Below are 21642 nucleotides of genomic sequence, written 5' to 3'. Positions count from 1 at the left end.
GTCACTCAAGGATCCTACTGGCCGGCTCGGTCGTTGGGCCCTCAGACTACAAGAATATTCCTACACAGTGACTTACAAGTCGGGACGCCAACACCAGGACGCAGATTGCCTCTCTCGCTACCCAGTCGAAGACGCGACCTCTGCGTCTGATACTGACACCGACGTCTGTGTTCTGTTTTTCCACTGCTCCTTATCGCCGACGAGCAGCGCCGTGACCCGTCCTTGTGTATCATCATTGACCGCTTGGAATCGTCACTTGCCGACAGTTCCCTTAGCTTATTCACACTTCAAGATGGCGTACTCTACCGCCACAACGTTCATTAAACAAGAAGTAAACAAGAGCGGCGTTCGAAAGGGCAGACGCAGGAGCAACTCCCAGCGACGACCCAGAGCATACCGGGAACGCAACACAGAAGAGTGCCCTAGAGAGGGGATACCCCAGGAGGTGTGATCCTGCCATAGTCGTGGGCGACAGCAACGTCAGCTTAGTAGCAGCAGCAGTTGTAGCTGAAGTTGGCCGGCCAGGCGCTATTGAGTTCTTGCATGGCAGAAACACCACAATAGGGGAAGCGGTTGGACATGCTGTGGAATATGAGAACAATACGCGCAACGTGCCACGCAAATACATTTTCCACGCGGGTGTCCAAGACGTGCTTAAAGGGAAACCGGAGGACATTGCACAGACCCTACAGTCAAAGTGGCCTAGTCGGGCGGGAGATCTCACTGTGTGCTCGATCCCAGAACTGGCGAACCGGGGTAGGGAGATTCGGGCCTCGGCTATATTCGCAAATGCCAAGCTCAAGAAGTAGTGCCGTAAATCAGGCAACCGGTTCCTTGACCTCACCCAGGCAGACCCAGCAGAGTGGATACGTAAAGGGGGGATCCACTACAGTGCGGAAAGCAAGCAAGCAGTCAGCCAATTGGCTGACGTTGACCTAAAAAAGGTCGCGCTACTCTGGCTTAAGGCCTTAAGCCAGAGTAGCGGGACCTTTTTTATGTCAACGTGCCGACCACAGGCGGAAGCTTCCGTTACCGATATGGCGCGCTACCCTAGTCGAGCACCCCCCCCCCCCATAAAAAAGGAAATCAGACAGTACACCAGGCCAAGAATGCACGGGAACCACTGAGAATATCGTCCGCCGACAACAACCCTACATCGACTGGACGTGCTCAACACCAAGAGCGACGCCGGCCTTGGAAGCTCCAAAACAACCTGATCCAACTTATCGAAACTGCCCTACACGAAGCAATGGCCAAGAAATGGCCGGCGCTCTGAGTGGCCCTCACTACGCGATAACCAAAGTGCAGCACCCAGCCAGCAGTAATGGCAAGCATTGTGATCCTGCCAACTTATTGAATCTGCACAATGGTACAATATGCTCCTCCAGCTGGCGACACCATGCGGACGATACCCCATCCCAACCGGACGGGCCACATGTCCAACCTCGACCTGCTCCTCATGGCGTGGGCCATGATCCGGCACCACAAGGGATCGTGGTGGCCCCTGCTGGCGCAATGAGGCCTACCCGGCCTCTCGGCCGGCACCGTCGACGAAGAAGAGGAAGCATCAGTATTGGCTTCCTGAATATGAATGGAGCACGTCGCGCGCCGAAATGGGACGAGCAATATCGCGTGATGGACGCCGAGCAGTGCTCTCTCTATGCTGTGGTGGAGACGCACTTACGGGAATAGCAAGAACCACCCATCCACCCAGAGTGGTGTTGGGCGGGACGCAATAGAACCGGCCACAGTCGAAAAGGGGGTGTCGGGCTGCTGTGGCGTAGTGGCCTCCAATGGTGCGCTGAGGAAACTGAATGTGCTGATCACATGTGGGCCACTGGAGAGCTGCTTGGCATATCTACCACTGTGAGCGTCCTGTACCTGTCTGTCGGAACCTCCAAGCTCGAAAAGAACGCCAAGCTACTTGAGTGTGTCTGCAGGGATGCGCAGATGGTGGCTTGTGATAAGGAGCTGATCATCCTTGGCGATTTCAATGGGCACATCTCGGAGTTAGATGGGTATACCGACGCAAACGGTGAATTGTTGCTGCAGCTCACAGAAATGTTGCACGTGAACATCGTCAATTTTGGCCCACAGTGTGTTGGGCAAATCACGTGGTGTGCCCGAGGAAGTGCGTCGTCGATCGACTATGCTCTGGTGTCGTCCCGTATGAACAGCAGGATCGAAAGGCTCAACATCGACGAGGAAGGCATGTACAGCATAGGCAGTTATCATACTCGGCTCAGGCTAGACTTCAGCCAGGCCCACCATTCGAGAGCGAAACGCAACCACCAAACGCATGCGGCCATGTACTACCTACCCAATGCAGCAGTAGAAACTGTCGCAAAAGAGTTTAAAGAGAGCGGCGTTCGAAGTAAGTCGGAGACGTACGAAGGATACGTGGCTGCCCTCCGAGCGGTCATGCGACGGCATATGGTGAGGAATCGGCCATTTCAAAGAGCCAAGCGACAGCTAAGGTGGGATAAAGAGGCAGCGGAGGCGTGGCACGCGCGTCGGCAGGCAAACCGAGACCATCGCCTAGCGCCAAAAACATTAGATGAAGATGCATGTGCAGCCGCATGGAAGCTATATCTTCAAATGAAGCATAGAATGCAGTCACTAGTCCAGTCCAAATTGGCTGACACGAACAGGATAGTGATGCACAGCCTCCGTGCAGACGGCAAATCAGCGCAGCAGAAGTTCTGGCGCTATGTGCGGTCTTTAGACAGACGTGACGAGCCTGTGCAGCAACTATGTGATGCCACAACTGGACAGCCATTTCTGGATATCAGGCAGCATGTTACGAGGCATCTGACTACCATATACAGCCAACCTGAGGGCATGGCTGTGCTCGTTCTGGAGGATACCCCGAGCAGACCTGCTGGAACAAATCCTACTGACCCGGATCACGAGGGCCCGAGCTGGAGTTTCTCGCGCCTGGCGATCGATCGGGCATTGGGCCACATCAACACGAGCACCAGCACATGACTTGATGACATACCAGCCCGTGTGCTCAAGTGCTTAGGTCCTGGATCAAGAGAACAGCTTGCCAGCCTGCTCACCGAAATCGTCGAAGGAGCGCGGATTCCGGAGGATTGGAGACGTGGCAGAGTGGTCCTAATGCCCAAGCGTGGCGGCCAAGCGAGCAATGTCCAAGATTACCGCCCGATCACAGTCACGAGTGTCCTATACCGCGTCTTCGCACACGTGTTGAAAGGCTGGATCGGTGCATGGGCGGAGTCCGAGCGTCTTTTAACGGAGATGCAGAATGGGTTTCGCAAGGACAGGCGCCTTGAGGACAATTTGTTCATTCTGTCCTAGTGCAGTCAGTGGCGTAGCAACAGGGGGGGCCGGGGGGCCGTGGGCCCCGGGTGCAGGGGGCCAGTGAGGGGGGGGGGGGTATCATATACGTCTGAAGACACCCCTCTTTCCGCCGGCTACACCCGGGGAGGGGGGTGACAGCAGACCTATGGGCCCCGGGTGCCAGACGACCTAGCTACGCCACTGAGTGCAGTGAAATAGCACGAAAAGAAGGTCGCATGCTGCTGTGCTGCTTCCTCGACGTTGACAAAGCGTACAACGTCCCACACAACATGCTCTTCGAGCGCATGTCGGCTCTGCAATTTCCCACAACTCTCTTACACACCCTACAGCGCTTGTGCGCGGGCAATACGATTACAGCGCGGTTTGGAGATGTTGAGACAGGGGTGATCGGAGTGCACAAGTGACTTCGCCAGTGACTTCGCCAAGTGACTTCGACACCCCTAATCCGCTCTCGACAATACTATACATCCTTTATGTGGCGAATGTGGAAAAGGAGCTGATCAAGTCGAACCTTGGATTCGGGCTGAAGTACGGCACATCTGGAGTGGACGAAAGTCGCCGCCTGCGGGGTCTGGCCTTCGCAGACGACCTGCTGCACTTGGGGGAACGGACAGAGGACCTGCAGGCGATGTTGGACCTCTGTTCGTTGGATATAAATAACCTCGGATTGCACTTCAACCCACGGAAGACCACAGTCGTTCAGCTGGCGGGCGAGAAATCCAACGGGCTAGTCCTGACCCTGTATGGAGATACGTTGACCGTTAGCTCTGCATACAAATACCTCGGAGTGACAATGTGCGACGAGGCTGACATGTACGCCCATCACGTGGCAGGTCTATGCAAATAGGCCCTTCGGGCACAGTGTGTTCTTCGTCGACGAAGCTTATGGGGCTGCAACCGCTACATGATGGTTTGGGATTTTTGGAAGCTAGTACACCTCCCGGGCCTAACCTTCGCAAACGCGGTGGTCTGCTTCCCAGCAGCGACGCGGGAATGGCTGGAAAGGCGGCAACGCGAAGTTGGTCGGACTGCTCTGGGATGTCATGGCAGGGTTGCTATAGAAGCTATCCAGGGCGACCTGGGCTGGTCCTCTTTTGAAGTGAGGGAAGCCTCCAGCAAATTGGCTTACCATGGTCGCCTCCGGTGTATGCCTCGCGACTGCTGGGCACGGAAAGTCTTCGACTATTCGGCTGCAACATGCATCCGAACGCAATGGGTTCGGCGCTTATACGCCATTGTAAAGAAGCATGGGCTTTTCCAGCAGACCTCAGTACAGGTGAACCTGAGGACAACGTATGCAAAGGCTGTGCGCGAACGTGTGCGCGAAGAGGAGGAGGCGAGATGGCGGGCAGCAGTGGAACAAAAGGCCACTTAGGATGTGCACCGCCAACACAAGAGACACATCGAGGCCGTCTCGTGGTCTGACAATAGTCTGGGCAGTGCGCTGATGTTTGAGGCACGGACGGGAGCGCTGCGCACGCTTGTGTATCGCCGCTGCTTCGACAGCTCTTCGGCCACTCAATCCGCCCAATGCAGAGCGTGCGAATTGGGTATGGAAAATACGGAGCACCTTGTGCTGCAGAGCCCGAAGTTGTTCCCTCGCCCAAGAGAAGGAGTCAGTCTCCCACAGGCTCTCGAATTTGTGCCCGCAAAAGCCCCTTGATAATTTGAAAGTATAGCGACACTCTCCTCCTCGCGGCGCTTTCCTCGATTCTCCTCGCCCATGGCTGCGCACGGCACGCGTTTTCTCCTGGGCTCCCACGGATGGGCCGCAGCATTCTAGTAAGGCGCGTTATTTTGGGCCAATTGCGCGCCCCAGTGCTGTTGGAAATTTTGAGAAATACTGATAACAGCATCAATAATGCTGAAGGCCACGTTTATGAGAAGGTTGGTATTTTCTTAAAGCCGTATGAACGGGCTATACTGATGTAAAAGGAGCTTCGTTCTATACTCCAGACAATTTTTTCTGTCACATGATGAGATGCTTTACTTTGTGTGACTTATGTAGTATTGCTTGTGGCACATCCCTTTGTGTGTGGCTTATTAAGCAAAAGCCTTAGATCTCTCTTTCAAGGTCGCGTTGTGAGCTACAGAATATATCACGTCACTGAAGGAAGGCCGGAAGCGAACGAAAGCACGTGCAGCCGTGTATGAGATGATTACTGATTAGCAAATTAATGATTGATAAGTGATTGCATTAAGATAAATTAAGGTGTATAAAGGAGGATTTAGGTATATTAAGGTGCATTAAAATCGATGAAGGTGGATTAGGGTGAATTAAAGTGGATTAAGGTGCATTATGGGGAATTATTTATTTATTTATTTACAGTACCCCAGGGTCCAGAAGGGCGTTACAGAGGGGGTGGGTACAATAAAAATAATAAAAAATACATGCTCGAACAATTATTAGTATTAAGGTGATAAATTCAAAACATAATCAGTTATTGCAGTCTTGATAATGATGCCTCCTCGATACAGGCGATGGAGGGGGGACTGCGGTTCCACTCGGCACAGGTTTTCGGCAGAAATGAGTCAGAGAAAACATTTGTGCGACAGAAGGAATGAACACTTTAAACCGATGATCAAGACGCGACGACTGTACGAAGGCTCTGAAATTAAGTCTTGTTTAAGCGAGCTGTTTTGGTAAAAGATTTTTTGACAAAGGCAGAGACGGGAAATTTTTCTTCGAATATGCAAGTTAATAAGGCCAAGGTTTGACTTCATTAAAGAAACGCTAGATGTGCGGCAATAATTAGAAAGGATTAAAGTGAATGAAGCATTAGGGTGGATTAAGGAGTATTAAGGTCACTAAAGAGGATTAGGGTGGATTACGGTAGTAAGGTGCATTAAGGAGGATAACGGTGGACTAGGGTGGAATAAAGTGAATGAAGGAGGATGTGTGGATTAAGATGCATTAAGGAGTATTAGGGTGGAATAAAGTAAATGAAAGTAGATTAGGGTGTATTAAGGATTATCGTGGATTAAGGTGAATGAAGGGGGATTCAGGTGTATTAAGGAGTATTTGGGAGCATGAAGTAACAGCAAAGGTCGATGAAGGAAGATGAACGTGGATTATGGTGAATTAAGATCGGTTAAGGTGCATTAGGGATGATTAAGGTGGATGAAGGATTAGAGTGGATTAAGGCTTATTACAGTAGGCTTTACATCTAGAATCCTCCTTATAATGCACTTTAATCCACCCTAATCAGTCTTAATACTCCTTCATCAAGCCTAATTCACCTTCATCCACCCTAATCCACCTTAACGCTCCTTCATCCACCTTAATCCTTATCCATGCCCCTCAATCCTGCTTAATATACCTCCATCAACCCTAATCCACCTTACTCTACCCTAATCGATCTTAATCCTCGTTCATCAACCTTAATCACCTCTAATCCTTGTTAATGCACCCTAATCCACCTTAATTACCCTAATCGACATTAACAGTCCTTTGTCAACCATAATCCACCCTAATCCTTCTTAATACACTCTAATACACGTTAATCCTCCCCAATCTACCTTAATTCAATCACTAATGAAACATTAGTTAACTAGGCTAATCATTCTCTCATACAGAGGGGCATGCTTTGGGTCGCTCTGGCCTTCATTGGGTCACGTGATATCTTCTGTTACACCACCTTGAAACAGAGATCTAGAGGCTTTCACCTTAAAAATGCGCAATGAGGACTAGCTAGCGCTCATCACCAGCAATACCACGGGTATATTAGCCGCAAATTTTTTTCAGGGCTTTCATTCATTGCATCTGACTGACGCACAGATCGACGTACACTAGAAATAATGTTAATGCGCTCGTCTACAAGCCGCTATTTCAATTTTACTAAAACAGGCAGCGGATCTTAACAATCGCGAAAATTGCGATCGTGAGGTTGTATTTTCGCACATAAATGTTCACCGCGGAAAGCAGAATCTATAGTGCTGCGTTTCCGACTGAATTACGACAGTTGGCGACGTGCGAGGTGACGCGAGATGATGGAGCCGCCGCAGAATACTAAGCATACTGAGTACAACCGCATATTTATGCAACGTAAAAATTGCCGCAACAAAAACTCTAGTTAGCAGGCCGGAAGAACGCAAAAAATGCAGCATTAGGGGATGCTTTGCTACGAGCGATAAGAAAGACGCCTCACCTAGCAAACAACACTCTTCTTTGTCGGAACAAAGTTCTTTCGGCCAATGTTATGCAGCCACTGCTTCCTGCGCAAGCCGTCACGCTTTCCTAGTGGTATCATAAAAACGGCATAGCCATCTTCTGGCTTCTTGCTGCAATTATATGCGCAACAGTACGGCATAGCGCTAGCACAGAGAGCAGGAAACAGCGTACAACGCTCGCTACGCCGAGCTGAAATGCCGAACCAGCCGAGCTGAGGAGAAAAATGGCGCGAACGAAAAAGAAAAACATAAGCAAAACGCAAGATCCGCGCGTTTCCAAGGGCAACGGCAGGGAGACCAATCGTCGTGCGGAAACACGGGGACAAAACTAGTTGCCGCGCGACGCACGGTCGCACGGCGGCGGCAGAGTTCAAAGAGTGGCGGTACTTTCAAATTATCAAGGGATTTTAGTGCCCGCTGAAGCAGGGCGCGGCGATGCGGCTACTTTTGTCACCAAGGCTCGGCTTCAAATGTGGTGGAAATTGGCCAGCCAGTGGCAGCTGCCCTCTTTCCTCTCTCCTCGTTCCCTACGGATCCCTACCTATTTCTATCTTAAAAGTTCTTGGCCAGGCCACAGTGAGTGTGACCACCTGTTTCAAAGAAGAGGGCCACTACGATCATCATCATCATAACGTTCACCCCGACGGCCCTGCATTACGCTTTGTGATCCCTAAACACCTTCGCTCGGCTGTTCTCCACGAACTTCACGACCTCTCCACTGCTGGTCACCTGGGTGTGTCACTTACCTACGACCGGATCCGCCAACGCTTCTTTTGGCCAAGGCTTGCTCACTCTGTTCGAAGATACATAGCTGCGTGTGAGAAATGCCAGCGAAGCAATACCTCTCGATGCTCCCTGCTGGGTACCTTCAACCACTCGACATTCCCGCGGAACCATTCTTTCGGGTTGGTTTGGACTTACTTGGCCCTTTTCCTCTTTCTGCCTCTAGGAACAGGTGGATCGCTGAGGCCACGGATTACGCCATGCGCTACGCCATCACGCGAGTGCTTCCTACAAGCTGCGCCACAGATGTCGCCGATTTTCTTCTATGCGACGCGATTTTATTACATGGAGCTCCGTGACTTCGCACAGCCCGTGGCCGGACATTGCTATCAAGAGTTATCGCGGACATCCTGCAGTCCTGTGCCACGAGGCACAAGCTATCACGTCCTACCATCCGCAAACAAATGACCTCACGGAGCGTCTCAATCGCGCTCTCACAGAGATGCTCGCGAAATACGTCTCTTCACACCACACTGACTGGGACCTCGCTCTACCGTTTGTCACATTTGCTTATAATTCCTCACGCCACGACACCGCCGGTTATTCCCCGTTTTTCTTTCTGTTCGGCCGAGAACCAGCACTGCCCCTCGACACAACCCTCCCTGTTCACGCGGCACCGACCAGTGAATATGCACTTGACACCATCGCCCGCTGTGCCCACACAAAGGAAATTGCCCGTGACCGCCTTCTGAAATCCCAAGGGAGTCAAAGGCGTTCGTACGACCGGCGGCACCGAGACGTGCACTTCTCGCCTGGTTCTTTGGTGCTTCTATGGTCTCCGTCGCATCAGCTCGGCCTGTCCGAAAAACTGCCGTCTTGTTACACAGGTCCACACCGAGTGCTTCGTGCCGTGACTCCAGTCATCTACGAGATCGCCCCTGATGCCCCATCTGCTTGCTTCTCAGTCCAGTGATATCGTGCACGTTACACGACTGAAGCAGTATCACCCTCCCAGTGATGACATTTAGAAAAGAGGAGGAAGAATGAACTGGGCTCGCGCGGTGAATTTAACCGGTTGGCACTGCAACCGTTCTTGTAAATATAACCTGTAAATAGTTGCTCGCCTTATTGACTCGTCCTTCGCGTAACAGTATGAAACTCTATGTATAAATGTACATATAATAACCATCAAACATAGTTAACGTGCAATTTTTTGTAGAATAAACAGAATTTTTTAAATTAAACCTACGTTATTAATATCTGTGCTTTATTACTTGAACAAAGGTTTTGAGACCTCACTGAAGTGTGATAAGCAGCAGCCCACTGGTGTCAATTGCAGTCCGTGCCGTTTTATCGATTCAAATTGTATGGCGGCTATATTTGCGAACGGGGTGGTCGTTTCCTTTGTGCAGCATCACGCAGGTTCTTTTTAATTAGACAACAATATCTCAGCCAGTTTGTGCGTCCGACATTCGATAGCCGCTACCAGGCAAACGTTTTTAAAGACGATGAATTTTATCAGCTGCGGTGTTTCACTGGCGCAATGGATACATACATGGCTTCCGTCGTCAGTGATCTGCCGCGTCTGGCCACATAATGACAGGTTGCTTAAAAAAAGGTACTAGCTAGTGTGAAAACCCGTCGCTCGGACCGAGCACAGTCTGTCTGGAAACTACCCAAGAAAGCGGATTAACCTTGCAGCCTCTGGGTGTGTGCACCGGCGAGTAAAAAAACACTGCTTCGCATTTTCAACTTTCAATTTCTTCGGGTGCGAGCCGGATAAAACAGATTCCTGTAGTCAATTTTTTTTTTCAAAGTGTAAAATCATAATAAAGTTATTGCTCTTCAAAGGCAATTCAAATAAGGCTCTCATTATTTTGCCACGTTGCTAAAGTTCCTAACGCGGAGTACAGTATAAAAAATAAATAGTTTTGGCTGTGTCTGCATCAATGATACACTGCGATAAATTCACAGCACATTAGTGCAAGTGTACTTCTGGTGATACAGTTTGATTAATATCATTTGATACATATTAAAATTACTGTTTTTATTACCTAGTAGCAGGCAAAAGAATTTAATCGAGGCTTCACTAAGTACAGCCCGCACACGGACACCATTGAAAGACATGCACACTCAAAACAGTGTTGTGTGTGTGTAATTTTCTGTCATGGAGCATTTTGTTCACTGTTCTTAGTCATACATGAATCACAAACTCACCCACGCTTCCACCATAGTAATTGAGGCTTTCTTCTTTTGCCTCAAGGCTCCAAGATGCTGCTCACATTTGATCACCACTTTGGACTCTATTGTCTCTGGACGTACAAGTCAACAGTCAATGTGTCACCACAGAGCCAGAATCCTCACAAGGTATGTTTATGAACACTTCAACCAGAACTGTGATTTGTTAATTAATTGGACAAACTTTTGTTTCACCATTCTTTGCTTGCATGTTTGTCATGGCTTCACGATTTCTCTTTTCAGGAAGAAGGACAAAAGAGAGATTATTGGTTTGCAAGCTGCCCACGCCAAGCCATAAGAAGCTCTACAGTCACTATAATGAACACAGGTCTTCTTGAACTACGCGCCTCACCATGAAATGTTTGCAAATTTACCAGATAGAGGGCTGTGCGCACTATCAGGAAAGCAGCAGTCTAGTTTAGTGTGGTACCGAGCGGGAATGCTAAAATTTGACATACAAGTTTACTTGATTATAAGGGCGTTTTATGACAATCGGAGAAGTAACAAGTTGAGTCCCAACTTGTTTCTTTTCTTGTCATGTAGCAAGCTCCTACTTGGTAATGCACAAACTCTGTCATCTGCTATTTGCGAATCAGATTGACGAGCATTACCACCAAGTATCACATGCTCCCTCATAGCGTTAGTTTGTTACATGAAACTGCAAAGAATTTGAAAGCCTTCAAAACCGCTCAGTGCAATTTTGAGGAGATGATGCTTCATGTTCACTGAAACTCTGGCAGTCACTTTTCACTTTACTATTCTATTTTTTTTATCTAAAGTACGCTCAGGGCCGTATGTCATTAAAGAGGGGAGTGGGTACAAAGCAGTAGAGTAAAACAAGCGAACAAGAGCAGTGAGTTCTGGTAATACAATAATTCTCCTGATTATACAATGTTAGCTAATGTTTTGCAAAAAAAGTTTGTTATTGGTGATGGCTACGATACTTGAGGGAAGGTGGTTCCATTCTCGAGATGTACGGGGGATGAAAGATTGAAAGAAAGACTTCGACGTAGTAGTTCTGCGGAAACCCGCAAGGTGGAGAGAAGTATTGAATAAAGGGAAAAATCCTTCCTTTGGGTTTCTTTTGTAGCAAATGCTACAAACGGGTGTCTGATTTTTCCCTTTATTCAAAGAAAGACTTCGTGTAGCAAGAATCAATCCCTGCATTGCTGTGATGATCGATGCAGTTTGAAATGTACTTGAGGCCATGGTATAAAGTTGTCGTGAAGTGTGGTATGACGGAAAATTTTATGAAACAGCGAAACATGGCGACTGCGGCGATTAGCTAGGGGAATAAGTGCTGGTTAGTTTCATTAAGGTTATACTCGCGGTACAGTTGTAATTAGAAAGAATGACACAAGCAGAGTTATCTTGTACTAGTTCAAGTGAAGCAATAAGACTAATGCGACTAGGATCCCATATTGCAGATGTCTATTCAAGTTTTGAGCGTATTAGCGTCTTGTAAAGGTGTAGTTTTAAAGTAGACAGTACTTTGGAAAAGTTGCACTGTAAGTGCCCGAGCAGGTGAATAGCATTCTTAATGACATACTCCATATTGGTCCAATTTAAATTATTTGTAATGTGTACACCAATATATTTATAGGACATGGCGAAATCTAAGGGAACATTGTTAAGATGGTAAATGATAGGATTAGAATTAGATGTGGATATTGCATTTTTCATTTGTTAACTACAAAAGGCTCATGTAGTTTGCATGAAATCAGTAACTAGGCTAGCCCGGCACCGCAAGAGATGGCTAGAACAAGCAACTTCACATAACTGGTCTACTCCACACTTCTCAAACATGACAAACCAATAAAATCAGTTTTTCTTTCTCTTCAAACAGTTGATGACATACCTGAGGACAGTGTTCACAAAAAGGTTTTGGAATGTACTCGAAATTTGGCTTAACATTCAGCCAATCAGCAGTGGACGAGCAAGGGAAGCCTCAGCATGGGAACTTATCTACGTTACAGCCCTCACAAATGTGTTTGATTGTTGAATCGTTGGATACAGGCTGCAGCTTCCCTTGCTCACCTCTGTTACTCACCTGAAGCTTTCATCTACTTGTAACCTTTTTGCATTGTTTGAACAAGCAAACCGAGATGTTTTTTCAACAAGACACTGTAAATTGCATTTTACAAGGATCTGTAGAATTAGTTGCGCATGCTTATATGTTTATTTAGTGTCCTTGTTTATACAAAATATTTGCAGAGGTCTTTGTAAGCACTGTCGTCCCCATAACGTTCCTCGCCTTCCTACGAGCACTCCACTTGTGTCAAAGCCTTTACTGCTGCACCTGAACACTAAATGTGCAGTAGAAAAATCAAGAACACACAATATGTGATCTAAAATTTAGCGTAACGTTTTTTCCCCCCTCTGCACTTCGTGCCTATCGCCAATGTGTTATGAAAACAATGCAACATTGCAGCTCGAACTTACCTTACTGACAGTACATCTTTGCCGAGCACGTCTTATGTTTCTTTTTTTAATCTAGCTAAAATCGTCGAAGGCAGATAACATACGTATAGTATGAAATACGTCAAACAGCACTGTACGCAACACAAGTACGAGTGTAGCCGAGCACAATATCGTTGTCTTCGCTTTAGTAACATGCAAATGATGTGGTGGACCTCACTGAGACAGCAATTGCAACGTTGCTGCAAGGTGTCCAAATTGTTCTGGTGCCCACGACGCAACGTCAAAAGAGTGTGCAAAGATCAGGAAGAAAATTGGTATTCTGAAGAAGATGGGTAGCGTCCATGACACCGACATCAACGGGACCGCAGCTCTCCTCACGTAGAAGGAACGACAGCTGAAGTGCAGCATCCACCCCCTCCTCGTCTCAGGAATGAAGAGGCACGTGCCTCAAAGCCTTTGTATGCTACGATAGTACGAGGCGACTCATCTTCGGCCCAAACACATCGGAGACTCAGTGGCCCTCGTTACCATGAAGGCCTGTGGGAACGCCCTTACGCACCGCTCCTACACGCACTGAAGAAAATGAAAAGATGGATGACATTGACATCACGAGAATGTTGAAAAATATGATGGGCTCCATGCGCAGGATTCTTTCCGGCCTAAATACCCCGGCAGCCAAGGCTGCCGTGCAGCTACTTGAAGTGTTGGAACCTCTGCTAGTGGTTCTTCACTAAGCAAGTATGGCGATGATGTTTGAAGAATGGATGCGTCAATCGCTTGTTATGCAATGGAATGCTCGAGGTCTACGTGGTCGTTTGTCGGATTTCCCACAGCGGGTATTTAAATACCAATTTCCAGTTATTGTTATCTGTGAACCTAATATGGATTCTTCTTTCCGTATTTTTGGATATGTCCAGATGTGGTCTCGTAACGACCAAGCCTCAAGCAAAGTGTTAGTTTGTATTCATCACGATCTGGTGTATTTCAGACATGACGTCCCATCATCATCAGCCTGGTTACGCCCACTGCAGGGCAAAGGCCTCTCCCATACTTCTCCAAAACCCCCGGTCATATATTAATTGTGGCCATGTCGTCCCTGCAAACTTCTTAATCTCATTCGCCCACCTAACTTTCTGTCGCCCCCTGCTACGCTTCCCTTCCCTTGGAATCCAGTCCGTAACCCTTACTGACCATCGGTTATCTTCCCTCCCCATTACATGTCCTGCCCATGCCCATTTCTTTTTCTTGATTTCAACTAAGATGTCATTAACTCGCATTTGTTCCCTCACCTAATCTGCTCTTTTCTTATCCCTTAACATTACACCCATCATCCTTCTTTCCATAGCTCGTTGCGTCGTCCTCAACTTAAGAAGAACCCTTTTCGTAAGCCTCCAGGTTTCAGCCCCGTAGTTGAGTACTGGTAAGACACAGCTATCATACACTTTTCTCTTGACTGATAATGGCAACCTCCCGTTCATGATCTGAGAATGCCTGCCAAACGCACCCCAGCCCATTCTTATTCTTCTGATTATTTTCGTTTCATGATCCGGATCCTCCGTCACTACCTGCCCTAAGTAAATGTATTCCCTCACCACTTTCAGTGCCTCGCTACCTATTCTAAACTGCTGATCTCTTCCGAGACTGTTAAACATTACTTTGGTTTTCTGCAAATTAATTTTTAGATCCACCTTTCTGCTTTGCCTCTCCAGGTCAGTGAGCATGCATTGCAATTGGTCCCCTGAGTTACTAAGCAAGGCAATATCATCAGCGAATCGCAAGTTACTAAGGTATTCTCCATTAACTTTTATACCCAATTTTTCCCAATCCAGGTCTCTGAATACCTCCTGTAAACACGCTGTGAATAGCATTGGAGAGATCGTATCTCCCTGCCTGACGCCTTTCTTTATTGGGATTTTGTTGCTTTCTTTATAGAGGACTATGGTGGCTGTGGAGACACTATAGATATCTTTCAGTATTTTTACATACGGCTCGTCTACACCCTGATTCTGTAATGCCTCTATGACTGCTGAGGTTTCGACAGAATCAAACGCTTTCTTGTAATCAATGAAAGCTATATATAAGGGTTGGTTATATTCCGCACATTTCTCTATCACCTGATTGATAGTGTGAATATGGTCTATTGTTGAGTAGCCTTTACGGAATCCTGCCTGGTCCTTTGCTTGACGGAAGTCTAAGGTGTTCCTGATTCTATTCGCGATTACCTTAGTAAATAGTTTGTAGGCAACTGACAGTAAGCTGATCGATCTATAATTTTTCAAGTCTTTGGCGTCCCCTTTCTTATGGATTAGGATTATGTTAGCGTTCTTCCAAGATTCTGGTACGCTCGAGGTCATGAGGCATTGCGTATACAGGGTGGCCAGTTTCTTTAGCACAATCTGCCCACCATCCTTCAACAAATCTGCTGTTACCTGATCCTCCCCAGCTGCCTTCCCCCTTTGTATAGCTCCCAAGGCTTTCTTTACTTCTTCCGGCGTTACCTGTGGGATTTTGAATTCCTCTGGATTATTCTCTCTTCCATTATCGTCGTGGGTGCCACTGGTACTGTATAAATCTCTGTAGAACTCCTCAGCCACTTGAACTATCTCATCCATATTAGTAATGATATTGCTGGCTTTGTCTCTTAACGCATGCATCTGATTCTTGCCAATTCCTAGTTTCTTCTTCACTGCTTTTAGGCTTCCTCCGTTCCTGAAAGCATGTTCAATTCTATCCATATTATACTTCCTTATGTCAGCGGTCTTACGCTTGTTGATTAACTTGGAAAGTTCTGCCAGTTCTATTCTAGCTGTAGGGTTAGAGGCTTTCATACATTGGCATTTCTTGATCAGATCTTTCGTCTCCTGCGATAGCTTACTGGTATCCTGTCTAATGGAGTTACCACCGACTTCTATTGCACACTTCTTAATGATGCCCACAAGATTGTCGTTCATTGCTTCAACACTAAGGTCCTCTTCCCGAGTTAAAGCCGAGTACGTGTTCTGTAGCTTGATCTGGAATTCCTCTATTTTCCCTCTTACCGCTAACTCATTGATCGGCTTCTTATGTACCAGTTTCTTCCGTTCCCTCCTCAGGTCTAGGCTAACTCGAGTTCTTACCATCCAATGGTCACTGCAGCGCACCTTGCTGAGCACGTCCACATCTTGTATGATGCCAGGGTTAGCGCAGAGTATGAAGTCTATTTCATTTCTAGTCTCGCCATTCGGGCTTCTCCACGTCCACTTTCGGCTATCCCGCTTGCGGAAGAAGGTATTCATTATCCGCATATTATTCTGTTCCGCAAACTCTACTAATAACTCTTCCCTGCTTTTCCTAGTGCCTATGCCATATTCCCCCACTGCCTTGTCTCCAGCCTGTTTCTTGCCTACCTTGGCATTGAAGTCGCCAATCAGTATTGTGTATTTTGTTTTCACTCTACCCATCGCCGATTCCACGTCTTCACAGAAGCTTTCGACTTCCTGGTCATCATGTCTGGATGTAGGGACGTAGACCTGTACAACCTTCATTTTGTACCTCCTATTGAGTTTCACAAGACCTGCCACCCTATCGTTAATGCTATAGAATTCCTGTATGTTACCAGCTATATTCTTATTCATCAGGAATCAGACTCCTAGTTCTCGTCTCACCGCTAAGCGCCGGTAGCACAGGACGTGCCCGCTTTTTAGCACTGTATATGCTTCCTTTGGTCTCCCAACTTCACTGAGCCCTATTATATCCCATTTACTGCCCTCTAATTCCTCCAATAGAACTGCTAGACTCGCCTCACTAGATAACGTTCTAGCGTTAAACGTTGCCAGGTTCATATTCCAATGGCAGCCTCTCCGGAGTCCCATCGCATACTACTAACGATTACGTGTGCCTTACCATAAAACACAGACGTCGCATGGTTACAGTGATTGGAGGATACATCCACCCAAGAGCGAGGATCGATTGCTCGCACCTGATGTCTCTGCTGCAAGCATCGCAAGGTCCTCATATTGTGATTGGTGACTTTAACGCGCACCATCCCCTGTGGGGTAGCACTTCGATGAATTCTCGTGGCAAATATTTGGCCGACTTCATGTGTAGTCAGGGACTAAATGTGCTCAATGACGGTTCTCCTACTTTTATTCGTGGCACGTCTTACAGCAGTTGTCTTGATCTAATGTTTGTATCAAGGAGCCTTCTGTCATCAGCATGCTGGTCGACGGATCTAGAGACTCATGGAAGTGACCACCTCCCCACTTACGTTCACTTTAGCTGGTTTCGCCGTTCAGCCTCACGTTGCCTTCGGATTTTATTTAAGACCTCTGTCGACACCACCTGTCAGAGTATGACATCTCCATCCAAAATAGAAGACATCACTGCCTCTACCCTGCGGGACAAAACCGCAGAAGTCAACATACCGAGGCACAGATCATCGGTCGACATACAATATGAGGCCCTTCGTGCACTCCGTCGCCGAGCGGAACGGCAATACAGAAGAACAAAGTCACCATCAGATCTTTCGAGCAGTTGCCGAGCTCAACGACAAGTTCTTCGACACCTGGAGAAGCTTGACAGACAGTGTTGGAGGACATTCTGTGGATCCCTAGATCCAAGACAACCTCTATCCAAGATCTGGCAGGTCATACGAAGTCTCTAGGCAATTCCACAACAAAGACACCCATTCCGTGCGGTGGCTCTACATCAACACCGGACCAAGTTGGAGGTAGCAGAGGACTACTGTAAACTCATTGTGGACGCACCTAATGCAGTGACTTCATCCCTTGTCACGCACGCGCCCCCATCACCTGATGAACGACTCAAAGTACCGTTTACGATGCAAGAGCTTGACGCTGCGATTTCGCTTTCTCGACGCTCATCGGCACCAGGACCAGACGGAATCACGTACGCTGCATTCTGCCATCTTGGCACAGAATCACAACGTCTTCTTCTATCTTCTTATAATACAACGTGGTAGATAGGAAATGTTCCAGATAGTTGGAAATGCAGTCGCGTTGTAGTGCTGCTTAAACCGGGGAAGTGCCCTAACGAGCTTTCCTCCTACAGACCGATCGCCTTAGCCAGTTGCATCGGCAAAGTAATGGAAAGAATGGTCTTGTCAAGGCTGGAATGGTTTCTAGAGAAAAATAATTGCTTTCCTGATTTTATGCAGGGATTTAGAAGAGACCGTTCTTCCATTGATGCTGTTATCGACTTGGTTTCCACTGTTGAACAGGAAAGAAGTCGCTGTCGGTTAGTTGGAGCTATTTTTCTGGATATTAAGGGTGCATACGACAATGTACTCGATTATGCAATCCTTGATGCACTAGAAGATTTAGACGTCGGTGGCCGGCTATATGCATGGATTGTTAGCTACCTCAGTGGCCGCACGGTGTATATGTCGACAAGTGATGGCGACACCGGACAGTACCATATACATCGAGGTGTTCCACAAGGGGGAGTTCTCACTCCAACTCTTTTCAATGTTGCATTGATTGGCCTTGCATCTGAACTTCCTAGCACGGTGAAGATTAGCACATATGCAGACGACATATGCATATGGGCATCTGGAGCCACCCGTCCCTAAATGCCTGCTAGGCTTCAACGTGCAGCGACAATCATAGCTATGTATCTGCGGCGTCAAGGCCTCCAACTCGCAACGGAAAAATGTTCCGTGATTACATTCACGCGAAAACAAATGACCAGGTGTCCATAATCGTTAACGGAGTAGTGATACCTACAGTTACACACCACAGATTCCTTGGCTTAGTCATAGACCGGGGATTATCTTGGTCAAGACACGTCGCTGCACTGAAGTCAAAGCTGAAGAGTTTTGTTCACGTCCTTCGCGTCGTTGCAGGAACAAGATGGGACCCCTCGGAGTCATCATTACTCCAATTGTACCAAGCACTATTCGTAGGGTATATACAGTACAGCATGCCAGCGCTCTCAAACATGGGACTTAGCTGTGTGCGCGCGCTGGAGAGCATATAAGCTCAAGCATTGCGCACATGTTTGGGCCTCCCACAATGCACGTCAACCAATGCAACATTAGCGGAAGCTCGTGCTTGTCCTGTGGGGGTATACTTGGCCTGCGAGCCTCTTCGAATGTACCTTCACGTGTTGACCCAACACATGCACCATGCTCTGTCATCGCTCCCTGCCACCCACCCAGGTTCCAGCTTTTCAAGGACTATATCGCGCCATGAGAGTGTTCTGCCGTCAAGATTTTCTCCCGCCTGTATTTCTAGGATACCCCCGTGGGTTCTGCCTAAACCTGTCGTTACATTGCAGATCCCTGGAATTACTAAAAAATCATCCATTGTGTCTATTGGCATCAGGCAGCTCACACTGTTGCACATTTCTGTAGAGTACGGAGATACTGTACACGTGTATATCGATGGCTCTGTCACACCATATGCCTCCACTGCAGCCTTCGTCATTCCACATATGATCATCGCTTGACGGTTTAAACTAGACCATAGCTCAACATCAACTGCTGCAGAACTTGTTGCTATCCGGGAGGCACTTAAATTTTTCTCTGAGGAGCTTCCTTACGCATGGACAATATTCTGCATTTGCAAGCCAGCTCTTCAAGCGATTGACTGTGTCCTCAGACGGGGCCCGTATTATTCCATTGCTATAGAAATTAGAGAGTGTCTCAAACACGCAACTAGAAATGGCCACAATGTCACCTTTCAGTGGATACCCTCACACTGTGGCATGATCAAAAATGAACAGGCAGATGCTGAAGCGAAAACTGCTTTAGATAATGCTTGTGAAGTACACATTCCGTTCTCACAAACAGACAGAAACGCCCTACTTCGTCACGTAATACGCAACCGTACATTGGAAGACTGGACCCAACCAGATCGACGACACAAGCGATTACACAAATGGGACCAAGAAATGGCATTTCGTATGCCTCAAGTTCAAAAGAAGCCACATGAGCATCGTGCACCGGATTTGCCTTGGTGTCACATTCAACAATCGTTATAGACATAAGACAGGTGCCAGTGATATTAGCCCAAACTGTGAATACTGTGAGGTGCCAGAAACACTTGTACATATATTTTGCCTGTGTCCCGCGCACGCGCACGAACGACAGCAACTTGTCTCCTCCATTGCAACGATCCATAAGAGACCGCTATCAGACGAGTTTCTTTTAGGTCCTTGGCCTAATGCAAACAGCGCAGCCCTGGTAACTAGTGCCACTATAGCTTTTCTCCAAGCCACTGGGCTGGACGCACAGCTTTAGAGATGCCACAACTCTGTGAATTTGTATATACGCATCTCTTCCTTATACCATCATTATTCACCAGCTCTTTCCCTCCCCATCCCTTTTCCCCAGTGTAGACTAGCAGGCCAGAGCACGTCATAGCTCAGGCCGACCTCTCTGCCTTTGTGTAAATAAATTTCTCTCTCTCTCTCTCTCTTGCTTTAGTGGCATGCCAAACATTAATATGAGAAAACTTCGCTTGATTTCAGTTTTTAATTCCGTTAAATAGATTACTATCTGTGTTTCTGTATGTTGTAAACTCGGTGATTGACAGCATTAGTTCCACCTGACCTGTACAAAAATTGTGGGCATGTACTGCTTCTTTCACGATTGACAATAAACAATGTAATACCCGTGTCACACGGGTGTTTGGAAGGCCTTCCAATTGATAGTCAGTTGACTCAAACGTCAACTTTGAGCTGCTACACAGGCGGTTTCGAAGGCCGCCGAGTCAATAGTCTATCGAGTCAACGGAGCACCCTACAACTCTATCGAACTCTCCGTAGCCTTTGAGCAACAGAAGCGAAAACAGCGCGAACATGCCCTCTCGTTCACAGTGTATTCGTACTCACGGTTAGATAGAACAAATCAAACCAAAATGCTCTAAAAATACTATATATGAGTGTTATTAATTATTGAATAAAATATTTTTGCCACTTGATATGTGCGAACTGCACATACTCTCGACGACAGCGACGTGCTTGTGGTAATTCCTTCCTTCCTTCATGTTGTTTGGTACACTCTCCCTCTACTCCATGTGCTGCCGGCTGCCATCGCCATAGTGCTTTTAAGTGGTTTTAATGTTGTTTTACTTTTCGTGAGATGAAAACGAAAATAAAGAACCGCAGCGCCACACAATTTTGCGAGAAACGCCTGAACCACTCTACGGCCTTTCAAACGTGCCGTGTAGCAGCGCGACAACTCCTTTGAGTCGATAGAGTTGTGGGGTTTCGAAGGCCGTCGACTGGAAGGCCTTCCAAATGTGCCTGCCCGTGTGACACGGGTAAAGCTTACTTGTCTGATGCGTTTTTTTTTGCCAGTTGAGGCCTCTTGGTCACGTGGCGATATAATAAAGGCATTGATAGTCATTTTAGAGCATCGTACACATGAACACGGCTCCTAACGCGGTAGCAAAACACCCAAAACCAGCGAACGAGCAGCGCAACGAACCCCACCAGCCATTACCATAACAGGCATATTGCTCACTACGTAATGATATTATGGATGGATGGATGGATGTTATAAGCATCCCCTTTGGAACGGGGCGGTGGGTTGCACCACCAAGCGCTTGCTATTCTACTGCCTAATGTCCTACCTGGTTAAACAATAATAAAAAAAACACTATGAACTACCACACCCAAATTTTATGATCCCCTATTGTGAACTGTGCTTTTGTACGTCTCCATTTTTTGTCGTTTCCCTACTTTTCTTCCACCAATCCTCCGATCACCTCTTACTAATGCCTATTGCGGACATGGTTACTTTTCCGCTGCTCTCGCTGAACC

General features: G+C 47.4%; 1 protein-coding gene and 1 long non-coding RNA gene across 2 annotated transcripts in view; both read left to right on the top strand.

The window, feature by feature from the left end:
• Window positions 1-21642, top strand: part of LOC135905749 (uncharacterized) — a 268697-nt gene that overhangs the window by 215993 nt on the left and 31062 nt on the right. The gene's annotated exons all lie outside the window — the stretch shown is intronic.
• On the top strand, window positions 8142-11153 carry LOC135905774 (uncharacterized). Its single transcript, XR_010565490.1, has 3 exons — window positions 8142-8399; window positions 10481-10584; window positions 10699-11153. It is a non-coding gene; the product is annotated as an uncharacterized lncRNA (long non-coding RNA).

Source organism: Dermacentor albipictus, chromosome 1 (assembly GCF_038994185.2).
Source record: "Dermacentor albipictus isolate Rhodes 1998 colony chromosome 1, USDA_Dalb.pri_finalv2, whole genome shotgun sequence".
Lineage (NCBI taxonomy): Eukaryota > Metazoa > Arthropoda > Arachnida > Ixodida > Ixodidae > Dermacentor > Dermacentor albipictus.
Note: the sequence above shows the minus strand (reverse complement) of the source record. Positions and strands in the feature narration are given on the sequence as shown.